The following is a 26,102-nucleotide window of genomic DNA, read 5'->3' on the forward strand; positions in this document are numbered from 1 at the left end:
GAAACTTCCATTATGGCTGAAACAGATTTAGAGAGAAAATCAGCTGGTTTGAAGTCAGAGGAGGAGGAAGGATTTTTTTTTTTAAGGGAAAAGAGAGAAATCTGAGGGGAATGTCCCTTTAAGAGGAGAATATGATAAGGCAAACAAGATTGACAGAGGGGCTAGAGAAGAGATGAAAAACAAATGCCTGATACAGGGAACCTTGGATCACTTGGCACTGCAGTGGAGAGAGCCTTTGAGGTCTTGTTGAGTTTGGAAATCAAAGATTCCATTTTAGGTCTAATAGTTGTCATGATTGGGGCCAGATCATATTAAAATAGAAAATTAGGCATTTGGGCTTTACCCAGGGTCTGAATATTCCAGAAGAGACATCCAAGGGGGGAGGGTGTCCCAAGGGGGTTTAGATGTGTCCTATCCCATGGTGTCAAATTTTTAGGTGTTCGTACCAGGAAAAATCAATCATGATGCCACATGGGTTAAGTTAGTTTGATTCTTATCCAGGATCAGTCAAAGAATGACAGCAGGTGAGTAGTGAGCAAGAGAAAGTTTGCTGAAGTACAGAAAGACAGAGAACCTACACAACAGGGTCAGAAAGACTGAGCCATAGCAACTGCGACATGTAGGGGTTTTTAATCCAGTTCTTAGGGTAGGTTTCGTAAGCTCCTGGAAACAGCTTTCTGATAGGTTGGTTCTAGTTTTGCTTCCTTACAAGGTCTTGACTCATTTTTTTCTGTTCTTCCCTGAGGTTGTTTGTCTTTGCACTTTAACTGTTCCTTTCCCCCTTGTGCACCTGGGCCCACATCCTGGTAACACACTTAGAGGAAGTGCTGTCTGAGCTCTCATCCTCCTGCTTTTGCTCTCGTGCTCTACTTCTGCTTCCTGGTGAGTTCAGCCAGCTATTTCTTTCTAACCCTCAGCCCCGTCTGCCTAAGATCAAGCTAGCTGCTAACATTTTCCCCCTCTGAAGAGGAACCCTTGACTGCTTTTAGGGATAAGGGGTGGTGACTGTCTGTCTACTTCCTGTTGAAGATGGGTGCTGTTGGGCAGTCAGTCTGGGGGTCTTACTGCAAGGGTTAGTATAGCGGGTCTCAACAGAAGCATGGAGGAGGAAGCAGCAGCTCCGTGAGGAGCTGTGCTTCCAGCATCATTTGTATCTTCATGGATTCTTCATGGAAACAAATTTTACAATCAGACCTAACAAGTAGGGAGCAGAAATAAGGAATAGGAGAGTGATGATGAGGGTGTCCAAGAAATGGAGTGCTCAAGCAGAGAGACTGTTGCCTATAGGGGAAGATGGACTGTGGCGCCAGCTGCTCTGGACTCCAGTTTGTTCCTTAATGTGTACGTTGACTTTGATTACTTGTAGGTTTTCTTTAAGTATCCTAGATGAGTTTATATACATGTAACTGTCTAATTTAACAGGGCACATAGACCTCTGCAACTGCAATGATCATCTAGGCCTCTCTGATTTTGTAACATTTCAGCCAAAGAGTCGAGATTCCCTTGCAGAGCCTCAATTGTATTTACTGTAGCTTTCCAGGACTCATGACCAGAATAGTCAGATTTAATATGGGTTGTCCTAAAAGGGGAATTTTAATAAACCAGAAGAGGCTCCTAGCAATGCCATCTCCTATCCTAGGAGTTTTAAATGTATGGTTTCTATGGCCATGGCCACGTCAGTCCGAGTTGCTAAGGTTGGTGTCAGGGAGAAGGCCTCTGTATTTTCTGGGCTTTAACCTGGTCTGAGTAAGTGATTGTTTTAAGAAAGAGTCCAGATTAGGAATGAATCCAGAGTTATTAGGAAGACTATTAGATGAAACATGAGGTGCAGGTCTTAGTGTGACGATATGCAAGGGGCTATACTTAGAAAATCTTAATGAGCTTAAATGTGGAGGAGATTCTAAAATATAATGGCAATAGAGTAAAAGGAAAAGTAAAGAAGGAGTCTGTCAGTGATTCTCACTTGGGAGAGTGGGGACTATCACTGAGTATAGCCTTATCCCCAAAGTAATTAATATAGGTATATTAATGACAAGTCCAGAAGAATCCAGAATCACTTATCTAGAGGGGGTTGATGTCTTCCTGAAGAGTAGTTTGAGGTCCTCTAGTGGTTCACACGAGTAGGATTTAGGTGCCACTTTAGGTTTATCAGGCTCAGAGGACTCTTGCTTTTGATGCCAGGATTTGACCCAAGAGTGATGTATCCAGGTATGGATTTAGGGGGTAGGCAGGAGAACTGTGTAGGGTCTGTTCAACATGGGATCCAGGGAAGGAACTAGAAAAGGTATAACTTAACCAGTACGAAATCTCCCAGATTATACAGAGGGGTACCTAATTCCCTTGGACAGGCCACTGATATCTTTTGTAAGTTCTTCTGAAAGAGAGAGAGAGAGAGATGACATGTTTTAATTTGGGTGCAGGGGGATGTAGAAAAAGACATCTCTTAAATCCAGGACTGTAAATCATTCTGATCCTTTGGGAGTTTTGGGATAGTAAGAGGGACAGTATAAAGACAGTCAAAGGAACAGGTATTGGGGATGGCTGGGTGAATAGGAATCACAGCTTTTTTGATTAACCTTAGATACTGGACTAATCTCCATTTTCTGTTTGACCTTTGTACTCCAAGAATGGGAGTATTAGATGGGTCTGGTGGGGCAAAAGGAGTCCCTGCTGCTTAAGGGATTTAATGATATCTTTACGTCTCTTTCTAGTTTTAAGTCTTAAGGGATATTGTCTTTTGGTGAGGATAGGTGGAGTCATCCTTTAGGTGCATGCATGCTGGGACTGTGTTTATGGCCCTATTAATCTTGGTATGAGATGACCACACCTCAGGATTGACCTCTGTTTCGATTAAAGGTATGCAGAGAGGTTGACCAGGCCCCTTAAGGACCAGAGTCTGCATTTGAAACAAGATCTCCCTTCCCAACAGGTGGTGTGGGACTCTCAGGCATAATCAGAAAGGCATGAATAAATAATGCACCATTTCGTCCACAGCTAAGAGTTGGTGAGAAGCCTGTAGTGACAGCTGGTCAGAGACTCCCCTTATGGTTACTCAGTTAGTGGAGGAGAAGCCAGGATTTGGAAGGAGGACAGAGGAGGCAGCTCCAGAGTTGAAGAGGAGGAAACCAACTATTACCTCCTTTCCTTTAGGGCAGCTTGATCAGGGGCCTTGAGGGGAGGGCTCGGGGCAGCCAGACCGTTTGTTGGACCATCAAGGAGGAGTCTGGTCCCCGTGGAACTTGATGTGGTGGAAGGGAAATCTAATCTAGCCTTCAACTTCCTATTCCCAGTCAGTCCCTCACATTCAGTGCTAGCTCCAAAAGTTCGATAAAGAATCCTATACATCAGTAAATGAAATCTTCAGATTTTTCAACAACAGGGATGAGGAACAAAGGGAGGCAGAGCTTTAAAGAAAATGAGCTCAAGGAGAGAGGACAGATAGAATCTATTCATTTAATGGAACTGCTATTAGCAACACTATTGGAGCCTGAGTTACCCTAAGATGGTCAGACAACCCAAAGCCTCCAGCAAGGGCCCCAACAATGGGACCTGCTTCAACTGCAAGCGATCTGGCCTCTGGAGCAAGGAATGTCCCCAGAAGCAGCCACCTCCAGGACTTAGTCCCCAATACAAACACACAAGAGAGACACTGGAGAGGAATGTTTCTTTTCTTAAGAAAGGAGGGACCAAACCTCTCCAGGGATTAAATGGTTCCCTAAGGGGAGCACCTCTAGTCAGCTGGCTGCTCCTGGACTTCTGGACACAGAGGATTGATGGGCCCCAGCACCCCACTCAGGCTCCAAACCACCATCGTTGTGACTGAGCCTGGCTAATTTTGTCTATAGGAGATAAGCCAATTAAATTCCTTATCCACGCCAGAACCTCTTACTCTGCTCTCTGAATTACATGCTCTCTCTCGCCATCATTTACCACCATAATTGGAGTGGGAGGCCAGCCTCTTAAGGCCCTCCAAACCTCTTTATTAACGTGTGCTCTGAGAGATAAAGTCTTTACCCCCACATGCACAGCTATCACTAGTTGCCTGGGTAGAGACATGGTGGGCACCCATGTCTCCCTGACCTCTAAATCTCCTCCCAATTTACTTGCTCTCCAGACCCCTCCCTCCACGGCAGACATTTCCTCTTCTCTGCCACCTTTTATTGTTCAGCATGTCCCCCTGAGGTATGTGACACAGAGTCCCTAAGCAGGGCTACTCATCTTACACCTGCATCTATTAGCCTAAATGACCCTTCCCATTTCCCTTATAGGGCTCAATACCCCATCAAACCAGAAGCTGTCAAGGGACTCAAACGTCTGATACACAAATTTCTTGAAACAGGTCTATTGATTCCCACTAACTCTCTCTATAATATCCAGAGCCTTCCTGTCCAAAGACTGGGCTGTTACTGTAAATTGATCCAAGATTTAGACTAATTAGTAAGACTGTAGTCCCTCTCCACCCACTGGTACCAAACCCATACACTCTTCTTAATGTTCTTCCTCTGACTCCAGTGTTTTCACTGTCTTGGATCTTACTACTCCTTTAGCTAAGGACTCCAAGCCTTTCTGCTTTTACACACACTGATCCTGAGTCTCCCAAGTCCCCAAAACACACCCGGACCGCCATTCTCCAGGGTTTTCGTGACAGGCCTAATGTTTTTGGACAGTCTCTTGCTAAAGACCTATCTTCATTCCCTTAACTGATAGCCATCTTCTCCAATATGTACATGACTTGCTCCTCTGTAGTCCAGACAAAGAGACCTCTGACAAAAACACTGCCTTTTTACTTATACACCCAGCCCAAAGAGGCTGTTGGGTCTGCCCCATAAAGGATCAAATAAGCCTTGCCATTATCAAGTACCTGGGCTTTCTCCTGGTCAAAGTGTTATCACAACCCAGAGAAACTGACCAAAGGCCTTAAGTGCCCTTCATCTAAGAGGGACCTTGGAGCATTCCTAGGACTGACTGGGTAGTTTTGTATCTTCATACCTCAACATGGGTTGATTGACAAATCTTTATACAAGGGCTCTGACTACAATGGTATGTACATGGCAGTAAGCAGTAGTTTTATGCTGAAAGGGAAAAGATTTACAAGCTATGCTGCAGTCTCTACCACAGAAGTCATAGAAAGTTCCTCTTTACTGTCTAAAACCTTAGCCCAAAAGGCAGAACTGATTGCTCTCTCCCAAGCTCTGCAATTAGGACAAAGAGATTACACCTAACAAGTTCTATAACCCCATGCTGCCATGGGGGCTTTCTCAGGTCTCATGGACCTCCTATCAAGCATTCCTCGCCCCCTACTACATCTAATACAGGCTGCTCAATTACCAGTCCAAGCAGCAGTCATCCACCAGAGGGGTCACCAGAGAATCCAGTCCCTGGAGGCCATAGGAAATAATAAAGCAGACTAGGAAGCCGCAAGGGTTGCTAAACTCCCACTCAGGCAACAGCCTACCCCTACCTCAATAACCTAAGCCTTGTTTATGACCCCTCAAGCCCTCCTAAAACAAGGGTCTATTTGGGAGGAACCCTGACTGCTTCTCCAAGGGAAATACATGTTACCCAATAGCGAAAACTTAAATATGCTTACGGATATTGTTCACTCTCCACATGTGGGACAAAATCTCTAAAGCTTGTCTCTCTCTCCTCTGCACTCCATCTTTGAGCACTCTCATGTCATCTCTTACTCAACAGTGCTCTATATGCAACCAAATGAACCCACAGAGACATTAGTGATCCCCTCCCTCATTCTCAACACACCAATTATGAGGACATTTTCCAGGTCAAGACCGGTCAATAGATTTCACTCATAGGCTCTTTCATAAACACCACCAATATCTTCTAACCATGATTGACACCTTTACTGGATAAATGGAAGCATTTCCCCTCACCCCCCCACACCTCTAAAAGAGCATTTGAAGTTATCAAGGTCCTAATAATTCATTGTCCCCAGGTTTGGGCTGCCCATCTCCCTGCAGTGACAGTGGGCCACCCTTCATGTCTCCAATCACTCAACAAGTAGCAGAGGCTTTAGAGGTAATCTATAAGCTCTCCTCTGCTTGACACCCCTGATTGTTGGGAAAGATAGAAAAGACCCACTCCTCATTCCAGAGACACCTTACTAAACTCTCTCAGGAATTCCATCAAAGCTGGATGGAATGTCTTCCTTTCACTGTCCTCTGGCTCCACATCACCCCCAAAGCCCCTCTTTTGTTCAGTCCCTTTGAAATTAAGTAAGGACCCCCTTTTCTTCTTGTCCTACAAATACCATGGGCTCTTTCTTTCCTGGGCTCATACCTGTCTGCTGGGCTCATACCTGTCTGCTATTGAACTAACCCACTGGCTTCTCAGCAGTTCTGCAGAACAAGTCCTCCTCCACCTGTAGATTCCTCTTCTACAGCCAAGAGAGTGGGCCTCCAAAGGACCTCCCAGAACACACAAAACCTCCCAGCATTCCTGTGTTTCAACTCGTCTCTGTATTTACCTTCCCCAGGGAGGTTTGCACTGTAATATGTTTTTGTGTTTGTTACTGCTTAGTGTTCTTTCATTTCAATTTGTATAGACTTCCTTTAGGTTTTTCTGGTAAGCCATGTCTAGTGGTGAGGATTCCTCCCAGCTTTTATTTATCTAGGAAAGAATATTACATCTCCTGCATTTTGGAAGGAAGGTTTTGTTAGATATAATATTCTTGATTGGTAGTTGTTTTTGTTTTGATTTTGTTTGTTTTGCAGTTCTTTGAATAGATCATCCCAACACATGGCTTGGCAGATTTCTGCTGAAAAAGGTACTGATAGTCTTATGAATTCTCTCCTGTATGTCACAAGTCACTTTTCTGTAATGCTTTTAAAGTTCTCTCCTTGTCTTTGACTTTTGACCATTTGATGATAATGTATCTGGGTGATAAAATTTTTTGGAGTCCATTGGTGATTTTATATTTGTTTTGTAGCCTCTTGAATCTGATGTCCATTTAGATTCTCATATTTGGGGAGTTTTCAACCATTATTTCTTTAGATAAATTTTCTGTCCTTTTCTCTCCTTCCCTCTCTTCCTCTCTCTCTCCATCTCTTCCTTTTTTTGGAACGAGGCATTAAGAAAACCAAGAATAGGGCTCTTGCTTCTAAGGAAACAGAGGGCAGCCTTTCCTTCCCAAAGGTTGTTCAGTCAAATGCAAGGGCAACTTCAGGGTCTGGCTTAAGAGCTTTGCTTTTACTCAGGAGTCAAGGGCCACCATTGGGGCCAGAGCAGAAAGTTTTGTTGTACAGAATTACTTCAAGCACATGAGGATGACTAGGGGAGATAACTCAAGGTTTCTATGGAAGCAGGAAATTCCAGGAGAGGGACCTCCATTTGGTTCCTTCCACCTTTAGGATACGCCCAGCATAGGGTCTTGTTAAAATGCTGAGAGAGCTGGGGCTAGTGGATAATGGAGGCTGGAATAGGTACCCAGGGGAGGAACAAAAGAATTATTAGAACCCACTGACTGCAGTAACACCAGAGAGGAGATTCAAGCTCAGGTTTGGCAGTATTTCATGTGACTCCACCCATCTGAGAGCCCATGTGCTCTCATGAACCAGTCAAAAATCACCACAAACTCCCAGAATCAGCACAAGCCAGAACAGAGGGTGATTCAACGTGTCAGTGTCAGTTATTACTTATCTGAGTATTGTTTCTTCTGAAAGGAACTTCAGAACCCCCACTGGCTCATAGGATTAGGGGACCTCAGGCACCTCAAGATTTTGAAGGATCCTATAGGGCCTGCTTTATCCTGGAAAGATGAGTCCAGCTATCCATTCCGTGTACCTTAATGGCAGAGAAAGTGGCCAAGATCACCAAATAGGGTCCCTTCCATTTCAGTTGTACTTGATCTTGAGGCGTCCCTTCCCTCGAGGTGCTATGAGCACTTGCTCCCTGAGAGTAATTTGGATTCTCCCCCTTTCTGTAGAACTTTTTCCGTACATCTTTAAAGGCCTGTTGGAACTAAACCAGGTCATTTATTGCAGGACCAATGAGTAAGTTATTAGGAAGAAAAAGTCTGCCATACAATATTTCATAAGGGCTTGGATGAATTTTAGGTCTCTCATCCTTAGAAGAGCTACAGGCAGAAGAGTTACCCAGGTTTCAGAAGTTTCTTGGCAAAGTTTAACCAACATCCTGTTTAAGGTCTAGGTGGCTCTTTTGAACTTTCTGAATGTTCTGAGGGAACCCAAATCTAGGAATAATTTCTTTCAAAAGAACTTGTGCTACTTCCATAGCCCTTTCAGCTCTTGTAGGGAAAACCACAACCCACCCACTAAATGTATGTATAAGGACCAGCCGGGACTTGTATCCTTTACAGGGGACCATGTGGGTGAAGTCCACCTGCCAGTCTTCCCCAGGATGGTCACCTCTTCTCTGCATTGGTTTCACCAAGGGAGGCAGTGTAGGTCCCAGGTTGTTGTGGGCACCCAGGGAGCAAGCCCTGCAGACTTGTTTGGTAATGGCAGTTAATCCTAGTCCTGTGACAGTTTATATGCCACAGCCCGGGCGGTATCTTTCCTTCCCATGTGGAAGGAATCCTGTGAGGACACAATTATCTTCCACAGGTCTGCCCCGAGCAGGTATAATTTCTTCTCCACTTTCCACCATACTCCCTCTTTATCTCTCCCTTTTTGGGAAGCATCCCTTTCCTCCCCCAGGTTGTACTGGGGTTCTGTCCTATTAGGGAATGGGACTAGAGCGAGCACGGTAGTGGGGTTCCTGAGAGCTGCCTGTGGGCTTCTCTACTTGTCTTATTATCGCGTGTTGATACCCAAGGCAAGTCCTTTTGATGGCTTCTGCAGTGAATCGCTGCTACTAACTTGGGTAGTTGTACTGTCTCTAGTAGCTGGAGGATCTCTTTACTGTGTTAATTGGAGACTGACGGCCAGTTAGGAGACCTCTTTATTTCTATATGACTGTGTGCATGAAGCACCAAGAATGCCTATTTTGAATCAGTATAAAGGTTAACTTTTTTGCCCTTCCCAAGATCAGTGCTCTAGTTAGGGCTACCAATTCAGCCTTCTGGGTGGAAGTACCTGCAGGTAAAGAGCCCAACTCAATTACTTCTTCTTGGCTAACTACTGAATAAGCTACTCGCATTCATAAACCACTCAGTGTCAGGCTTCACAAGGGGCTTGTCAGTTAGGTGCAGTCTACTAGTAAAGGGTTACTTCTTCACAGACGTGTTTGTTCATTACCTGGGAGGAGAGCAAAAAGACAGGGTTCAAGGTATTACAGACTTGTATGATCATCTCTGGATTTTCTAAGAGGGTGGTCTGATATTTAATTAAACACTCCACCGCCATCCAGGATAGCCTTCACCTGATGGGGAGTTTTTTGTCTTCTCCACCAGTAGAGTGGCGTTAAAAGTCGCCCTTAAGCAACCAGACAATCCTGAGATAGCCCCATCCAGTCTTTTTGACAAATATGCTATCTGGCGGGTGAGATTCTGTTCCCAATTTCTGGGTCAGTACTCCAACTGCCATCCCTTTTCTTTCAGAAGCATATAGGGTAAAGGGTGTGGAGAGATCAGGAATCCCCCAGTGCTGGTGCCTCCACTAATGCTCATTTTAGGGCCTTGAAGGATTATTCCACTTCCCTAGTTCATATTAAAGGTTCAGTCTCTCGTCCCCTTCTGGCTTCATACAAGTGCTTAGCTATAAGGTCAAAAATTGGGATCCATATGCAACAGAAACCTGCCATGCCTCAAAATGAGTATAACTGGAGTTTGCTAAAAAGTGTATCTAGTTTGCAAAGTTGGCCCCAACCCTTCCAGCTGATAGATGCCTGGTTCCTGGAGTTAAAACATACTCTAAGTGTTGTACTTCTTGTTGGGAAATTTTGGTCTTTTCCCTTGATACCTTATATGCTCTAACTGCCAGGAAATTTAGGACCGTGATGACATTTGCATTTGAGAGCTCATGAGCAGGGCTGCAAATCAGGATGTCACCTACGTAATAGACAGTTCTCCAGATAAACTGAAAATGTCTTAAATTCTTGGCTAAAGCACTAGTGAACCGGTTGAGGACTGTCCTGGAATTCTTGGGGCAAGACAGTTGAGGTGAATTGTTTTTCTCTAGTATCTAGATTTCATTCAAACTCAGAGAAACTGAGAGTGTGAGTGTGAGTGTGAGTGTGAGGAAATGGAGAAGAAAGCATCCTTAAGTCCAGAACAGTAAACCAGTCTCTATCCCTGTGTATCTGGGCCAGGATGGTACAAGGATTAGCTCCTAGGGGGTGTATTGGGACCACAGCCTCACTGATTAGTCTGAGGTCCTGCACTATGCTATATTCCCCAGTGGGCTTTAGTACAGATAAGATTGGGGCTATTGCAAGGGGACTGATAAGGCACCAGAAGTCTGTGTTGCAAGAACACCTTGATGATGGGCTGAAGTCCTTCTCTGGCTTTTCTTTTTATTGGATATTGTTTCTGGTTGGGGAAATGGTTGGAATTGCTAAATCCGATTGAGACAGGGACAACAGTCCTTGCTCTACCTGGGACTCCATCATACCAGGATGCAGGGTGACCTTGGGTTTATTTTTCTTGGAATAGTGGGGATTGGGGTTCCGGGAGCAGAGTGCCTTAGCATGAATAATCCAACTCTGGAATGCACTGCCAAGACCATGTCCAATTTAGTCATTATATTTCATCATAGGAAGGGAGTGGGGCATTATGGAATTATAAGGAATCTGTGTAAAAACATTTGCTCCCTGATTTTGCATGGTATTTCAGGGGTAAGCCTATGAGCCCATGTTTCTCTTCAACCACCGTTATAATTGTGCTCTTGGAGGGAAGTTCTCCTACACAGGAATGTAGGCAAGAATAAACAGCCTCCTCTGTGCTTATCCCGGGGGTCCATGGTCGTTCAAAGATCCTCATGAGACATGGTAGTTCTTTGCAGGGGCAGCAGAGGGCGTCCTGGGCCTCCTTAGTCTATTTCAGATGGCAAGCCAGCAAGCAAGATCTTGGCTGGCTGCCTGCCTCGTTGGGCATGGGGACAGTCAAACCTCCAGTGCCCTGTGTCGCCTCCTTTCTCAGAGTACACACAATAAGGACAGAAGAGTGCCTTTTGCACTCCCTTGCAAAATGCCAACCTTCTATGGCAAGTGGACTTAATTGGGTTTGTCTCCCTTTTTACTTTGGGGAGGATGTCCTTGAGCCCTTCAGGGCTTCCCCAGTCACGGTTGCCATAATTTTGGATTGCCTTTTTACTTTATGTAGTCCCTTCTTCTCTTCCTCTAGATCACGATTATTGTATACTAGAAAGACAACCATCCCATGGTTGAGTCTCAGTAGTCTGTGAACCCAACTGCAACTTTTGGAGCTTACACTCATATCTGGGGTCAAGTGGGTAAGCAATGTTGTCTCAGCAGTGCACCGCCCTCTCTGGAAGTGGGATCTGTGTTGTGTATTTCCTAACAGTCTCTTCTAGTCTATCCTAAAAGGACATAGGATTCTCATTTGCCCTTGACCTTGTCTTAGTTTACAAGCTTAGTCACGCCTGCCTTCACTTCTGCTAACTGGGAACTCGATCACCCTCTCCCTTCTTAGCATACCTTTGGGGTATGCAATTCCAGAGAGGGTCTCACTTGGGAACAGTGTCTTATTCATTCGTATTATTCGTCCCCTGGCACCTGGCCAGCAGAATGTTAGCAAGCATCATGTCTACTGCTACTCCGGAAGTTGTAAGACTCTTTTCTCCTTCTATTGGAGTACAGGTGGCTAAGAGGAACTGAATATCTCTCCATGACAAGTCAAAAGTTAAGGTTAGAGTCTAGAATGCTTCAGTAAATCTGGCTGGGTCCTCAAAGTAATGGTCCAGACTTCCCTTGCATTGCTGAATGTCTACCACAGAAAAGGACTCCCTCAAGTCCCACTGCTTCTTGCAGGGCAAGCATAGAGGATAGCTTTGGGGAATAAGAGGTCCTGCTGCAAGTGTGAGGGGGTCTAAGCAAAGATTTTAGCTTCTGCCCGTGGGGTTTCAGATGGCGAGGAGGATGGAGGTGGGATATGATAGGAGGGGGATTCTCCCCCTGAGAGGCATGTCCCCTCTTGGAGCACAGGATCATCTAAAAAGTCTACAGGTGCCTCAGTAAGCTCCTTTTTTTGCTTTATGGGGAGAATCCTGACAGAGAGAGGAGCCTTGGTACAGACCCATGAATATCTCCGGACATCTGGGACTTCAGTCCACTTCCACAACTCCTGCAAGAAGATCTAGCTGTAAAATTGTGTTGCGGTTAAGATTTATGTTTTGTGGCCGTTTCTTTCGGTTTCTCAGTGTATATTGAGGGCAGGCTACTTTACAGTAGGAGATGAATTGTTTGTTTTTTAGCAGGATCAAAGTGGTCCCAGTGCCTCAGGATACAACCAAGCAGTGATCCAGCCAGAATGGAACTGGATCTCCCCCACCCACCCACATCATGATGTCTGGAGAGGAAAATATGGGAGAGTCAGGAATTCCATTTTTGTCCTGGGAGAGTCAAATCCTAAGGGCCCATTGGATATCCCCAGGGGGTCCTTAGATTGGGGAAGTGGGAGGGTGTCTCCATTTTCCTTTTCCTTGGGTTGGATGTCTCCAGCCCAGAGTGGGTATGTACCTCTTTTCTCTGGAGTTCTCCAGAGGCCGTGTTCTACAACGAGGCGGGGAATTCAGGTGGATGGCTTGGCTACACACATCCAAGTAATTTCAGCAGTAGAGATGGTCCAATTGGACTCTAGGGAGTAAGTATTCTAGATTTTTTTTTTTTTTCCATACTTGAGTTTGAACTTAGGGCCTCACACTTGCTAGGTGCTCTTCCACTCAAGCCATTCCACCAGCCCTAGAAGTAAGTATTTTAGAAGAGATAAGATGGCCCATGACTCAAGGGAAGAGGGAAGTGGATCGATGGAGTGAGGGAAGATTAGGGATATCTAAGAGATCCAATATCTAAAAATAAGAATTTGTGTGTCGAAAAGAGTCACAGAAAAGAAGGTGTAGAGGAAGTTTCTCCATTCCCCAGGAAAAACTAGAATTTAAGGCAGACTATAATAATAATAATAAAAGACACAGGGGTGGTTGCAAGCAGGCAAGTTAAAGCAGAATGAGCAAGCTTTGGTAGATGACACAGGGGAATGAACAAGAACACAAACTGGACTCGCTGGGATCTGCAGACTGAGCAAAAAAAAAAAAAAAAAAGCTCCAGAAAATATGATGCCCTGGGGAAACTGATGCAGTCCTTACTTCCTGGCTGGTCCCACAAGTAGATGTTGGCTACAGTGCTCCTCAGATGGTTCTCAGGTCCTTGTCCAATGCCAGGAGCAAAGAATTGAACGAGGAGACAAAGAGTGTTGAGCAAAGCCAGTTTATTAAAGCAAAGTCCACCATCACGGAAGGGGAGACAAGCAGGCTCTCAAGCAACAGCTCTGCCAAAAGTCCTCCCAACTGCCCATTTTGTGGTTAGATATGCTCTTCTAGAGAGGGGGATAAAGGGAGCCAGTTCTTGCTAGACCGCAGAGCACATGGATTAAAAGGTATTCCATGTCTTTAATTGCCTTTTCAGTCATTTTTCTCTACTTAATGCCTTAATGGATATTACTTGCACCTTACGCATTTCATTAAACATCCAGGAATCAGAGTTAGAACATGTGTAGAATGCCTGAAGTTATGTGACAAGACCTTGTCAATCAAACCTGTCAATCACCCCAACCCCGCCTGCAAAGACTGCCCAGATTTTTCCCTGCCAGCCTGACCCTAACCACATAAAAGACATAAACCCCTGATGACCATAGGGTCTTGAGCTGGTCCTTGCTCAGAGCCTGCTGTCTCCCCTTGACCACTAGTGTATTATCACTTTAGTAAACTTTGGCTTTGCTTGGCACTCCTTATCTCCTGGTTTAATTCTTTGCTTGTGGCATGGGGAAGGACCTGAAAACCATCTGAAGACCACTGTAACCTACCTGCAACACAATGAACCTTTAAGAAACTATTACTTGCACAATTTTTTAAAACAGGTTTTTTTTTCTTTTTATAAATTGTTTACTTGCACAGTTCCTATGCAATGTTAAAGAAGCCTACTTTCAGTTGTACGAAGGGCCGTGGAAATCCTCCTGCTTTTGCAAGCACATCACTGTGGTTCATGTACTTCAAGCAGCATATTACAACATATTACATACGCAGCAAAATAGGAGAATTTGCTTGCTAACAATAGGAGAATTTGCCAGTAATGCTACTCTTTGCACTAAATTTTTGTATGTTTTGGATAAAAGTTATTTTTAATAAAAATGTTACTTATGCACAAAGTGGATGTAGTAGGTAGTTTTGAATTGTAGTGACCCAATACCTGAGAAAATGACTTAAAGAGAGGAATTATTTATTTTGCTCATGGTTTCAGTAGGTTTAATCATCATGGAAGCTTCCATTGTGGCATCCAGAAAGGAGAGAGAGAGAGAGAGCGTGCAAACACATCTGTGCTTCAGAGCTCTTTTCTTTTTTCTCCTTTTATCCACCCAGGCCCCAGGCATAGGGGGTGATGCTGTGCACATTCAGGGCAGGTTTTCCCCCTTAGTTAATGGTCTCTGGAAACCCCTCACAAACAGACTCAGAAATGTGCTTTACTAACCTCCCAGGTGCTTCTCAACCCAATCAAGTTGATAATTAAATTCAACCCTCGTACTGGGCGGTAGCATCTCATGCCTGTAATCCCAGCTACTCAGGAGGCAGAGATTAGGAGAATAGAGGTTTGAGGTCAGTCCAAGCAAAAAATGAGATTTGATTTCAAACAAGCTGGACAGGGTGGCACACACTATAAGCCCAGCTACATAGGAGACATAGGTAGGAGGATGACATCCAGGCTGGCCTGGGCAAAAACTCAAGGCCTCATCTGAAAAATAACTAAAGCATAATGGGCTGGAGGCATGGTTGAAGTGGTAGAGCTCCTGACTAGCAAGTCTGAAGCCTGAATTCTAACCTCACTATTTCTAAAAAAAAGAAAAAAAATTAACCATCACAAGGTGGGTGTGGTGGTGCACACCTGTAATCCTAGCTACTCAGGAAGTAGAGGCAAGAGGATTTCCAGTTCAGGTAAAATTATTGAAAACCTACTTCAAGGAAACAAAACAAGAGGGCATGACTTAAGTGGTAGAGCACTTGCATAGCAAATGCAAGGCCCTGGACTCAATCTTGGGTACTGCAAATGAACAAGTAAAAATTAAGGGATCTTGAGACCAAGATTGGGGCAGGGTGCCCTGACTAGTGGCTTCATCTGAGGTCTGGGTGGTGTTTCACAGGCTGGGTGGTGGGTGGCATTATTTGTCAGTGCATTTCTACTCCCCCTCCACCCCATCCCCACCTCTCCCCGTCTTTGCCATGACCCTTGGGAGCAATGAACTTTCTTGCCTCTTTGAAGCTGCACTAGGCCCTGTGATTGGCTGGCCTTTGGAATGTGAACAGACATCAGTGGAGCAGACATGTTACTGCACTTGCTGTGTTATTTAGCCTGCCCTCTCTTCTTGTCATTGACCACAGGAAGAACATGAGTCAAAGAGCCACTGGCCCGACACGAGGAGCTCCAAGACCTCTGCCCAACCACCCATCTAGAGCCTCGGTGAGCCCTGCTGAGATGAGCTGAACCCCTGCTAGCCTGCAGAGCTGTGAGTACGAGGAAGACAAGTTTATAGTCATAAGGCAGGGACAGCCTTGTTGCCACAAAACCTTACTCGTCTTGAATGCCAGAGAAGACTTTTTGCCATGGTCCTCGCCAAAATTCTCATTGAAATTTAATCCACATCCTGGAGAGATGGGGCCAGGTGAGCCCTTTATGAAGTGATTAGGTCATGAAGGCTCTGCCCTAAACAATGGATTAATCCACTCTTGGATTAATGGATTAGGGGATTAGCCCATGAGTAGATTATCTCAAGAGTGAATCTGTTCTAAAAGCCAGTCTGGCTGCCTCTCTTGGACCTGTCCTTCTCATGAGATGATGTCTTGCACCGCCTGGGGTCTGTAAGGGAGTCCCCATCAGCAAGAAGCCATCACCAGATGTAGCACTTTGATTTTGGGACCTCCCAGCTTCCAGAACTGTAAGAAATAATATTTTTTCTTCCTAAATTACCCAGTCTCTTAGAACTGATGTTCTCTTAGAACATCAGAAAACAGACTCCCTCATACTGCCTTGGGTAGGAGTGATGGCTGTGGGGCAGAACAAGGCTGGCTGTTGGCCTTTCTTAGACTGAGAAGTGAGGAAGGGACAGAAAGTGGGGTGGCATCATCAGGGAGCATGTGGACTTTCACCTGTCCCCATTCTGATGAGTGTGATCCTTCTGCTCGCAGCTGTGCCTTACAGACCTGGACCCAAATACTGATTGAGGGAGCCTGCAGAGGGTCCAGCAGTGCAGGTGCTCAGCTGTGCATGGGGAGGAATTCCGGGTTCAGGGCAATCCTCATCTACAGACTTTCAGCCAGGCCCGAGCTCACCTATGCTGCACCGACTCCCCTTCCCACTTGGTGACTCTGATGACTGATTACATGCTTTCCACTTTTTATCTGGCAGATCAGCCACTTTGGAATCTCCCACTGCCCACTTGGGTGTCTACTCTGTGGTCTGCTGAGGCAATGACCTGACATTGACCTTCTTCTCAGCTCCCCAAACTTGGTGTTTATTCTTTTCTTTCCAATTTTCCTTTTTTTGGTGGATGAATGCCTTTTAAATCTGTCATCACTCTGTCACCTGTCACAACTACTATGCAGGTATACAGACACATTCAGAACACAAGCTCAACCAGGCGTTTCCAGGTGGTTTATTATTTTTAAATAACAGTTTATTCAGAGAGAGAGCACATGAATTCCCATTTGAGGAATGTGTTCAGAGGGACGTTATGATAAGTAATAAACAGGGCTGAGGAGAACAAATGCTGCTTGACCTGATTTATGTAGAGAATGCAAAGTTCAAACTGGCAGGAAAAGTAGCACGGAGGTTACCAGCAGTTGGGAATGGCGAAGATGTTGGTCAAAGGGTACAAACTTTGGTTATAGGATGACTGACGCACAGTATGGTGGCTGTCATAATCAACAACAGATTACATCCTTGAAATGTGCTAACAGTAGATCTTTGGCACTCTGAACAGACACACACATGGTAACTACATGAGGAGAAGGCTAGGTAACTTAGCTCAGAATTTCATAATTTCACAATCTTACGTCCACATATCAAATAGCGAAACACCATGCTGTACACTTTGCTTTTCTCAAGTCTGTGTTAGCATGAATTAAATGTACAAGGGTTCATCGTGATATTCACACACATGCATCCAATGTACTTTGATCAAACTCATTCTCATGTTGTATACTTTGAATAGATATAATCTTCAGTTTTCAATTATATCCCCAATAAAGCTGAAAAAATAAGTGAAGTATACAAAATAAAGTGGAAAATTCAATGGCACCAGTCACCACAATCTACATTTGGAATATTTTCATCACTTCCTAGAGAAATCAGCAACCCTTCAAACTCCCACACACTACCAGTCCTTAGTGACTGTGACTCTACTTTGATTTCCTTCTTCCTTCATTCTTCTCTCCCTCCCTCCCCTTCCCTTCCCCTCCCACCCATCCTCCCCGCTCTCTCTTCCGACCTCCCTTCCTTCCTTCACTCTTCCTTCTCCCTTCCTTCCTCCCTCTCTCCCTCTCTCCTTCTTCCCTCCGTCCCTTTCTTCCCTTCTCCTACCACCCATCCCCTCTCCTTCCCCCTCCCTTCCTTTCTCCACTCTTCCTTCCTACCTCCCTTCCTTCCTGCCTGCCTTCCTTCCTTCCTTCCTTCCTTCCTCTCTTTCTTTCTTTCTGTTTGGGGGATCACACCCAGGGTCTGGTACATGCCAGGCAAGCATACACTAAACCAGCTCTCTACTTTGTATTTCTAGAGATTGGGGTATTTGAATTATTTCGTATAGGCAGAGGCATACAACATGTGGCCTTTTGTGACTGTGGATACTTCTTTCACTTAGCATAGTGTTTTCACAACTCATCCATTTTCAGCATAGGTTAGTACTTCATTCCTTTATATGGTTGGATAATATTCCACTATGTGGATATGCCACATTTTGCTGATCCACTCATTCATGAATTGATGGACAAAGTGACCTTTAGAAAATGTAAATCAGATCATGTCACTCATGCCCACAAAATCTTCCAGGTTAACAACAAAATTATTATGTCATCGGGCCTTGCAACAACTGGCCCTTGTTCACCTTTCAGCCTCATTTCTCACACGTCTGCCTCCTTGGCATATTGCTAGCCAATCACACTGGTGTTTTTTTTCTGTTCCTTGAAAATCCCAGGCTTATCCTTAAGTCAGGGCCTTTGCATTTCCTTTTCTTCCCATGAGAGAGCTCCTCCCTCAAGTCGATGCTCCTCTCCTGTACTTCATGTCACCTTGGAAGATCTTTCCACATTTGAAGGCACAGAGGTGCCCTCAGAGCTGATCATCTCATCTAAGACCTGTTGTTTGTAATCTTCACTAACCTCTCGTGTGGGTTTAGCTTGCTTAAACAAACATGGGCTCAACAGGACCCAGGCCACTAAAATGGGAGGTGGACACTGACCACAGATGCAGATGACACAGGAAGGAAGATTATGATCGGCACAGCAGAGAGCAGCCCCCTCCCGAGCAACGTCAGATGCACAGACCACCCTGACTATAATGCTAAAATCTCTATCAGCAGCAGAACACGGGACACTTGTTCCAGAAAACATGACAACTTACGGAAAACTGCCTCAAACTCTTGTCCCTTACTCTTCTACATATTCCCTCTCCCTGAGGAACTAAAGGCCCCTTATCAGCCAGCAATCCCGTTCCCCTAGGAACTTTCCATCACAAGACTATTCAGTTCTCTGACTTCACATCTCAATAAATTCCTTTCTGTTTGACATGAACCCCTGTCTCAGAGTCTCTGAACACACTGGAACACAACTGACCTGCAGCCACTGGGCTAATACCTTCTTTACGCAGTGTAGTCCTCCACCTCTCCCAGACCTCCATTTTAATTGCCTCTCTAGCTCTCAGGACTGCCTGCTATTACCCAGTCTTTCTTGGGTCCTCTTGCACTCCTGAGAATCCCTGATTTTGTGTTGCTCAGAGCTGAGAACATTAATGGCCACTGCTTAGATGTCTTGAAACAGGCTGTTACAGGTTGATTTATGGCCTCCAAAAATATGTGATGACACCCTACCCCTACTACCTCAGAATGTGACCATATTTGGAACTAGGAGCTTGTGAATGTAATTAGTTGAGATGAAGTCATACAGAAGTAGGGTGTGGACCCCTAACCTGATATCACTACTGTCATTATAAGCAGAAGAGGGAGAGACACACACAGGGGAGAAAGCTACATGATGACCAAGGGAAAGCTTGAAGTATTCCAGCTGTGGGTTAAGGAATGGCAAAGTTGCCACCAGGTGCTAGAAAGTGGTGTGATGAAGAATTTTCCCCTGTAGTTTTCAGAGAGAGCATGGCCTTGCTAACATCTTGATTTCAGACTCTAGCCTCTGGAACTTGAAACAGATGTCTTAGGCCACCTTGTCTGTGGTACTTTGTTATGACAGCCCTGGGAAGTGATAAACTAACTATACTGATTTTCCTCTCCAGCCCTTCCAATGGTTGGGTAACCATCAATTTCCTGTATTAAATCTCCTCCTACTCAAAATACCTAGGATGGCTTTTGTCATCTTCCACAAACCCTGAGTGCTCCATGGAGCTTTCCTCACCCAGCTTCTAAGAAAACTTCATGAGTTGGTGGAAACAGAGGAGTGGGTTGTCATTTGCATCTTACACCATCATGCATCTTGGGTCATTTACAGCTAACTGCAAACTTGCATCAGAGGAAAATGATTGAAGCTTGCCTGGCTAAACAGGAAGTTCACTCAGTAATGACCATGAAGCATTTTTATCTGGAAACTACAGGGATATTAATAGAACCAGTGTCAGATGGGAAAGAGTTTCCTGTGAGCACATTGAAAATATCCATTTTTTAATTTTGCTTCCCCAAGAAAATGCCTGACTTTTGACTATAGAGAATTCGATGTTAGCATGGAAACAAAATTCTTCCCCTACGGTGGAGAACCAAGCAGCCTGGGTATCCTTTCATAAATACTGGCTTAGGAGCTACTGGCGTTCAGTAAATGCTCTTTGGTAAGGTATAACTGAGAAACAAATTCTAGGTTGACCGTCTTATAGCTGGCTTCAAGGTTCCCCTTCCAAGGCTGTGGACAGCATGCACAGACCATAAACCATAGGCGCTAAAGGCAGCCTTGAGACGCAGAGAAGAGAAGAGACTTCTAGCTAGTTACAGGGTCCTTTTGAGGACTCTGGCCTTTGACCTATAGTTTGCATTTTTCCCCACCCCACCATGTATTCCATGGCACCTGTTATTTCCATTCCTCTTTTCTTTAATTTGGAGGAAGATTTTTCTCCTTATTTCTCTGTTACTTTGTTTAAAAACATTAATGTCATAGCCAGCAACAGTGGCTCACACTTGTAATCCTAACTACTTAGAAGACTGAGATTGGGAGAATCATGGTTTGAAGCCAGCGGGAGCAGGAAGTCCTCAAGACCCCCACCTTCATGGGAACAGGCTGGACATGGTGACATGTGCCCGTTAGACCAGCTGTATGTGTGCAGGAAGAGTGAATGGGAAGGTGATGGTCTAGATCAGCTTGGGCACAAGTGTGAAATCCCATTGAAAAGCAGGCTGAGGGTCTGGCTCAAGTGGTAGAGCACCTTCCTAGTAAAAGCAAGGCCCTGAGTTCAAACCCTAGTACCAATAAACAAAAATTTCCTGCCAGGCACCAGTGGCTCACACCTGTAATCCTAGCTGCTCAGGAGGCAGAGATCAGGAGGATCATGGTTTGAAGCCAGTCTGGGCAAATAGTTCGCAAGACCCTACCTGTAAAAACCTTTCACAAAAACAGGGCTGGTGGAGTGGCTCAAGGTGAAGGCTCTGAGTTCAAGCCCCAATACTGAAAAACAAAATTCATTTCCTGAGTATTCAGCCCAGGATTCAAATCCCTTCTAGAACCATTGCCAGCCCCTTGCTGACTCCATGGTTAGTGTTTCACTTCCCTTCCTGCCTCTCAGACATTGTTTCCTCTGCCTTAACCAACTTTTCCTTCTTTTCTTCTGCTAGGAAATCATCTTTGTAGTCTAGCTCACCTGTGATATCTTCCACAAGGGTTCTCCAAGAAGGGCTTTGTGCTCCTTTCTCTGGGTCTTCACATTGCTCTTCATGAGGCTCTGCTCTACCACTCACCTTGGACAGTTTATTGATGCACCTCAGCCTGCAGGCTCTCTGAGAGCTGAGTAGGTCCTGATCCTTCTCAATTTTCAGCACCCACGAAGGTGCAATGAAGAGGCAAGGGCAGGTCACCATTTAATCTGAAGTTAGCAATGGAAAATGTATGGGGGTTGGGGGGACGGTCCAGGAAGAGCCTAGAAACATGGGAGGCAGAGTGACTTTGGGGAGAACAAATGGAAAAATCAGTTTAGGCTTGAGAGAACCTAACAGGGAAAAGTTCACACCTAAGTGTAGTTTGCACTGCAGAGATGGACATACTTGCCTTCAAGTCACTAGAGCAGCTCCAGAGAGCATAACCAAAACATAGAGCTTGCTTGGATCCTGAAAAATATTCCAATCCAGGGTCTTCCAGGAAAATTCCCTATTTTGAAAGTGTTCTGAGTTTTTCCTTATGATCAGTCATTTCAGAGGCAGAGTTATAAATTAGATTGAAAAAATAAAAGTTTCTTCTTACCTTTCATATTTTGCAAATATTCTGCAATGCATAGTCATTTTTAATAAGAACGCACATAGCATGTTTGCTTCCAAACACCAGTGAGAAGGAAGGAGGGGCTGGGGTTGAGTCTGAACCTAAAGCCTGAGGGGCACAGCAGTAGGAGTGGCCTAGCCACCAGAGGCTCACTGAGGGCTTGTGGAGTGTGAAGCAGCAGGAGGCACGGCCTCTTGGTCCTGAGTTAGGCTGGGCCCATTCTGGATCTGGGTTAATCAAATTTGTTGTTGTTGTTGTTGTGAAAAATACCTGAGAGAACAACGTAAAAGCAAGGAAGGCTTATTTTGGTTCACGGCTTCAGAGATTAGAGACATTGTTGTGAGCCTGAGTGAGACAGAAAATCTTATCAAAGCAAAGCTGCTTACTGTCAGGTCTCTACTTGACATCACTGATGCCATCTTAAACTCTGCTTGACCCTAGAGCTGTTTGCTCCCGCAGAGATGGGCTCCCAAGGGAATCTCTGGTTTCCCAAGACCCAGCTCCTCAACCACCCCCAGCAATGGACAATGGAGAAGCCACAGTGGAAAAACTCCCACTACTCTTTACCAGGTCTTTCCTTTCCTATAAAACCCCCAGTCTGCAAGGGGCAGCGGGTTCTAGCTCTCTTTCTGAAGACCCCCTCTGCAGATTTCTTCTCCTGAATAAACCTGTGCCGACATTGAGCCATCTCTTTGTCTATAGAGAGCTATGCTTTTCAACACTTACTTCATGGTGTCCAGGAAGAAGAAGAAAAGAGAGAGGGAGAGGAGGAGGAGGAGGAGGAAGAGAGAGAGAGAGAGAGAGAGAGAGAGAGAGAGAGAATGAAAGTATTTCTTTGCTGTCTGGCTTCTTCTTCTTTCCCTTATATCTTTCCAGGCCCAACCTAGGGATGATTCTATCTACATTGAGGGAAGGTCTTTCTCCCTTAATCATCTCTGAAAATACCTTCACAGACACACCCAGAGGTGTGCTTTACTAATCTCCTAGGTGTCTCTCAATCTAATTTTGTTGACAAGATTTAACTGTCACAATAATCTTATTTGGAAATAGGCCCTTTGCAGATATAATTAAGGTAAGGATTGAGATGAAAGCATACTGGCACAGGGGAGACCTTAAGTTCTGAGAGTATTGACAGGCTGGAACTCTTATAGAAACAGACACTCAGGGTCATAGGGAAGAAGGCTGTTCACACATGGAAGCAGAGAGTAGAGTGATGCTCACTTGGAAGTGAAGCAAGGAACACCTGGGGCCATCAGAAGCTAGAGGAAGCAAGGAAGGGACTGTCCCCAGAGTCTTCTGTGGGAAAATGGCCCTGCTGACACCTGATTTTGGACTTCTGGCCTCCAGAACTGTGAGAAGACAAATTTCTTATGGCAGCTCTGGAAGATGAATACTTGATCCAATAAACATCCATCTTCTCCTCCCTTTCTTTTTTTTAAACCACTTTGAGTAATTTTTTTCTGTCCCTTATAGGAATTTAACTAATAAACTGGTTAAAAGTAATTGTGATGAATCTGACCAATTAAATCAGTGATTTTGGTGATGAAAGTTTAGCATTAAGTGGTAGGGACCTAACAAGTGCAAGGCCCTGAGTTCGAACCCCAAGGCACCAAAAAAAAAAAGTTTAGACTCAGTGGGAGGAATTCTCAAGGTAAGGACCCAGGAGAAGTCTTGAGGTCTTTCACATGTAAAGACTGACAAATGAACATCCTGTGAAAGGGGACAGCTGAGTGACAAAGTCCCTTCTCCAGTTCTAATGCAATCCTTTTCTTTCTTCTTCCTTCATTCCTTCTTTCCTTCCTTCCTTCCTTCTATCTCCTTATTTGTATTTATTTATTTACTTACTTTTCTTTCTTTGTCCCTCTCTATTTTTATTTATTTATTTGCTTACTTACCTTTGGCAGTACTGGGGTTTGAACTCAGGGCTTTGCTCTTACAAGGCAGATGTTCTATGCTTGAGCCATACCTCCAGCTCTTTTTGCTCTGTTTATTCTGCCATAGGGTCTCACTTTTTTGTCTGGACCATCGTGCATCATGATCTTCCTAGTTTATCCTTTTCTGGCATCTCTGGGGTGACAGGCATGCCACACCATGCCAAGCTTCCCTACCTCCATCCCCTTCCACTTTCTGAGATGGATTTTCATGCTTTTTTTTTTTTTTTTTGCCCAGATTGAGCTGGATCCATCAACCTCCCTCCCAATCTCAGCCTCCCAAGTAGGATCACAGGCAGGAGTCACAAGCACCTGGTACAATCCACTTTTTGATGAAGTCAAAATGAGCTGACATCTCTACCTTCACTGGAGTTAACTCTGAGGCCTTGGAGCAGATTGAGACCCTGGGCCATCTTGCTTTTATGGATAGCTGATGTACCACAGCACAATTCATGAGTTTGACTTCTTTCTATGCTGTCATTCTAAGGTTAGTCCAGCTTGGATGGGAAAGTGACACCCAACACTCACAGAATGTCTTATGGAAGTGCCGGGACTAGAAACTGAATCGTTCCCATCTCCAAGAGCACCATCATCCAACAGACAACCAACATGAGTCACAAATATAATTTCAAATTTGATGACAGCCACGCTGAGAAGGTAAAAGAAATAGGTAAAATAGATGTTAGTAATCTATTTTCTTAAAGCTAATCTATCCATCGTATTATCATTTCAACATGTAACCCGTATAAAAATTGTTAGTGAAATATCATCTATGTTTTTGACAGGGACCTCAGGGAGCCCCGTGGGCCTATGTGTTCTGCATGGCCTCAGCCATCAGCATTTGGTTATCAGGGCATTTAACAGTTTTGCTTCAGGTCCCCACACCCTCCCCTTCCTGCACCCAGTTTCCAAGAGACCTCTTTTCATTTTGAATCTGCCTGTCACCCACATTTCTCCATTGAGTCTCACCACCTCATCCTTAAAAAAAAAAAAAAAATTTCAAACCGTTCTCCTAATGCAGCATGAGATTTCTGAGCTATGATTCACTTCACCTTTCAGCAGGGCTTAAGTGCTTTAATTTCTTTTTAAATAGAGTTAGGAGAAAAGTCAAACAGCCCAATTGAGAAAAATGTGAAAATGATATTAACAAGCAATTCACATACAAGGAGATACATTTAGGGAAAAAATGCTCAGAGTCAGTAGCTGTTGGGAAAGTACAGATCCACACAATGTGTTTTCCCATCAAATGAGAAGCTGACATTTGAGTGCTGGTGAGGGAGGGTGCGGGGAAGTGGTACTCCTGAGACCCATGGGTGGGTGTGTTTGCAGCAGTTCTGGAGAACAATTTGACAGCATCTGAAAGGGCTGTGGCCAGCATTTCTTCTCTAGAGATGCTCTCATGTGAGCATCAAAAAGCAGAGAGGAGGGTGTTTATAGTGGCATCATTTCTAGTGGGACAGATCTGTAATTACCAAAATGTCATTCAGTAGAACGATGTGTAGACACCCTGTTGCAGACTCACACTATTGACTATGACACTCTAGTTAAAAAGAACCTGCACGATCCATTTGTACTTAGACAGAACAAGCCCCCAAGTCACTCCTGAAGGTGGAAAAATAGCTTGAAGCATAGAAAGCACAGGGGATGTGGTACTGCTTTGGTCACACTACACGATACTAACGTATTTTCGTGGCTACTCACACATGTGTTTGTGATGACAGAGAAATTTCTGGAAGGAGTATATCAAGTCGATGACAGCAGATGCCTTTGGGGAGATTCAGAGCAGAATGTGTTTCAGCTTGGTGGTCAGAAATGATGTCACCTCTAGCTGACCTTTCAAATCATTTAGAGGAAGCAATATTCATGTATTGTTGACTTTAGAATTAATGAGAAAAATGCAGCATGGGAGGACGTCCTCACTCTTCCTGGCAGTGAGAGGCACTTCCTGGGCTGTCTGCTCTCCTTCCATTTCACCTTGAGTGTCTGAGCCTTGGAAGGGTCCTAGTGCTGCCCTAACTCAAGATGTCACATCGGAGTCATTGTCTTCCAGACCTTGATTCCGACTGTAAAATAAGACAACGATGCCAGATGATCTCTCTTATTTTGCAACGACACCATGTCACGTCAAAATAACTAAATGGAAACTCCTCTTTCCAGAAGAGAGTTAATCTGATCGAGACTCCAAATCAGACAGGAATGACTCATTCCAATGACCATGTCTATAAAATGAGTTTGGCCAAATTTAACAGCTGTTATTTCACCATTAACAAGTGTCACAGATAATGATGCTCAGAAGAAGATATGATGGAAAAGGTTTAACACTTCATGGAAATGCCATCTGGTGTCAAATGTCACACTGTTG

At 44.6% G+C, this 26,102-nt stretch overlaps 1 long non-coding RNA gene across 1 annotated transcript; it reads left to right on the forward strand.

Annotated features, from left to right (window-relative positions):
* Window positions 1–789: 789 nt before the first annotated feature.
* LOC141418233 (uncharacterized) lies at window positions 790–24,377 on the forward strand. Its single transcript, XR_012442921.1, has 4 exons — window positions 790–882; window positions 6,732–6,784; window positions 15,522–15,646; window positions 24,228–24,377. It is a non-coding gene; the product is annotated as an uncharacterized lncRNA (long non-coding RNA).
* Window positions 24,378–26,102: the final 1,725 nt, after the last annotated feature.

This window comes from Castor canadensis, chromosome 16 (assembly GCF_047511655.1).
Source record: "Castor canadensis chromosome 16, mCasCan1.hap1v2, whole genome shotgun sequence".
NCBI lineage: Eukaryota > Metazoa > Chordata > Mammalia > Rodentia > Castoridae > Castor > Castor canadensis.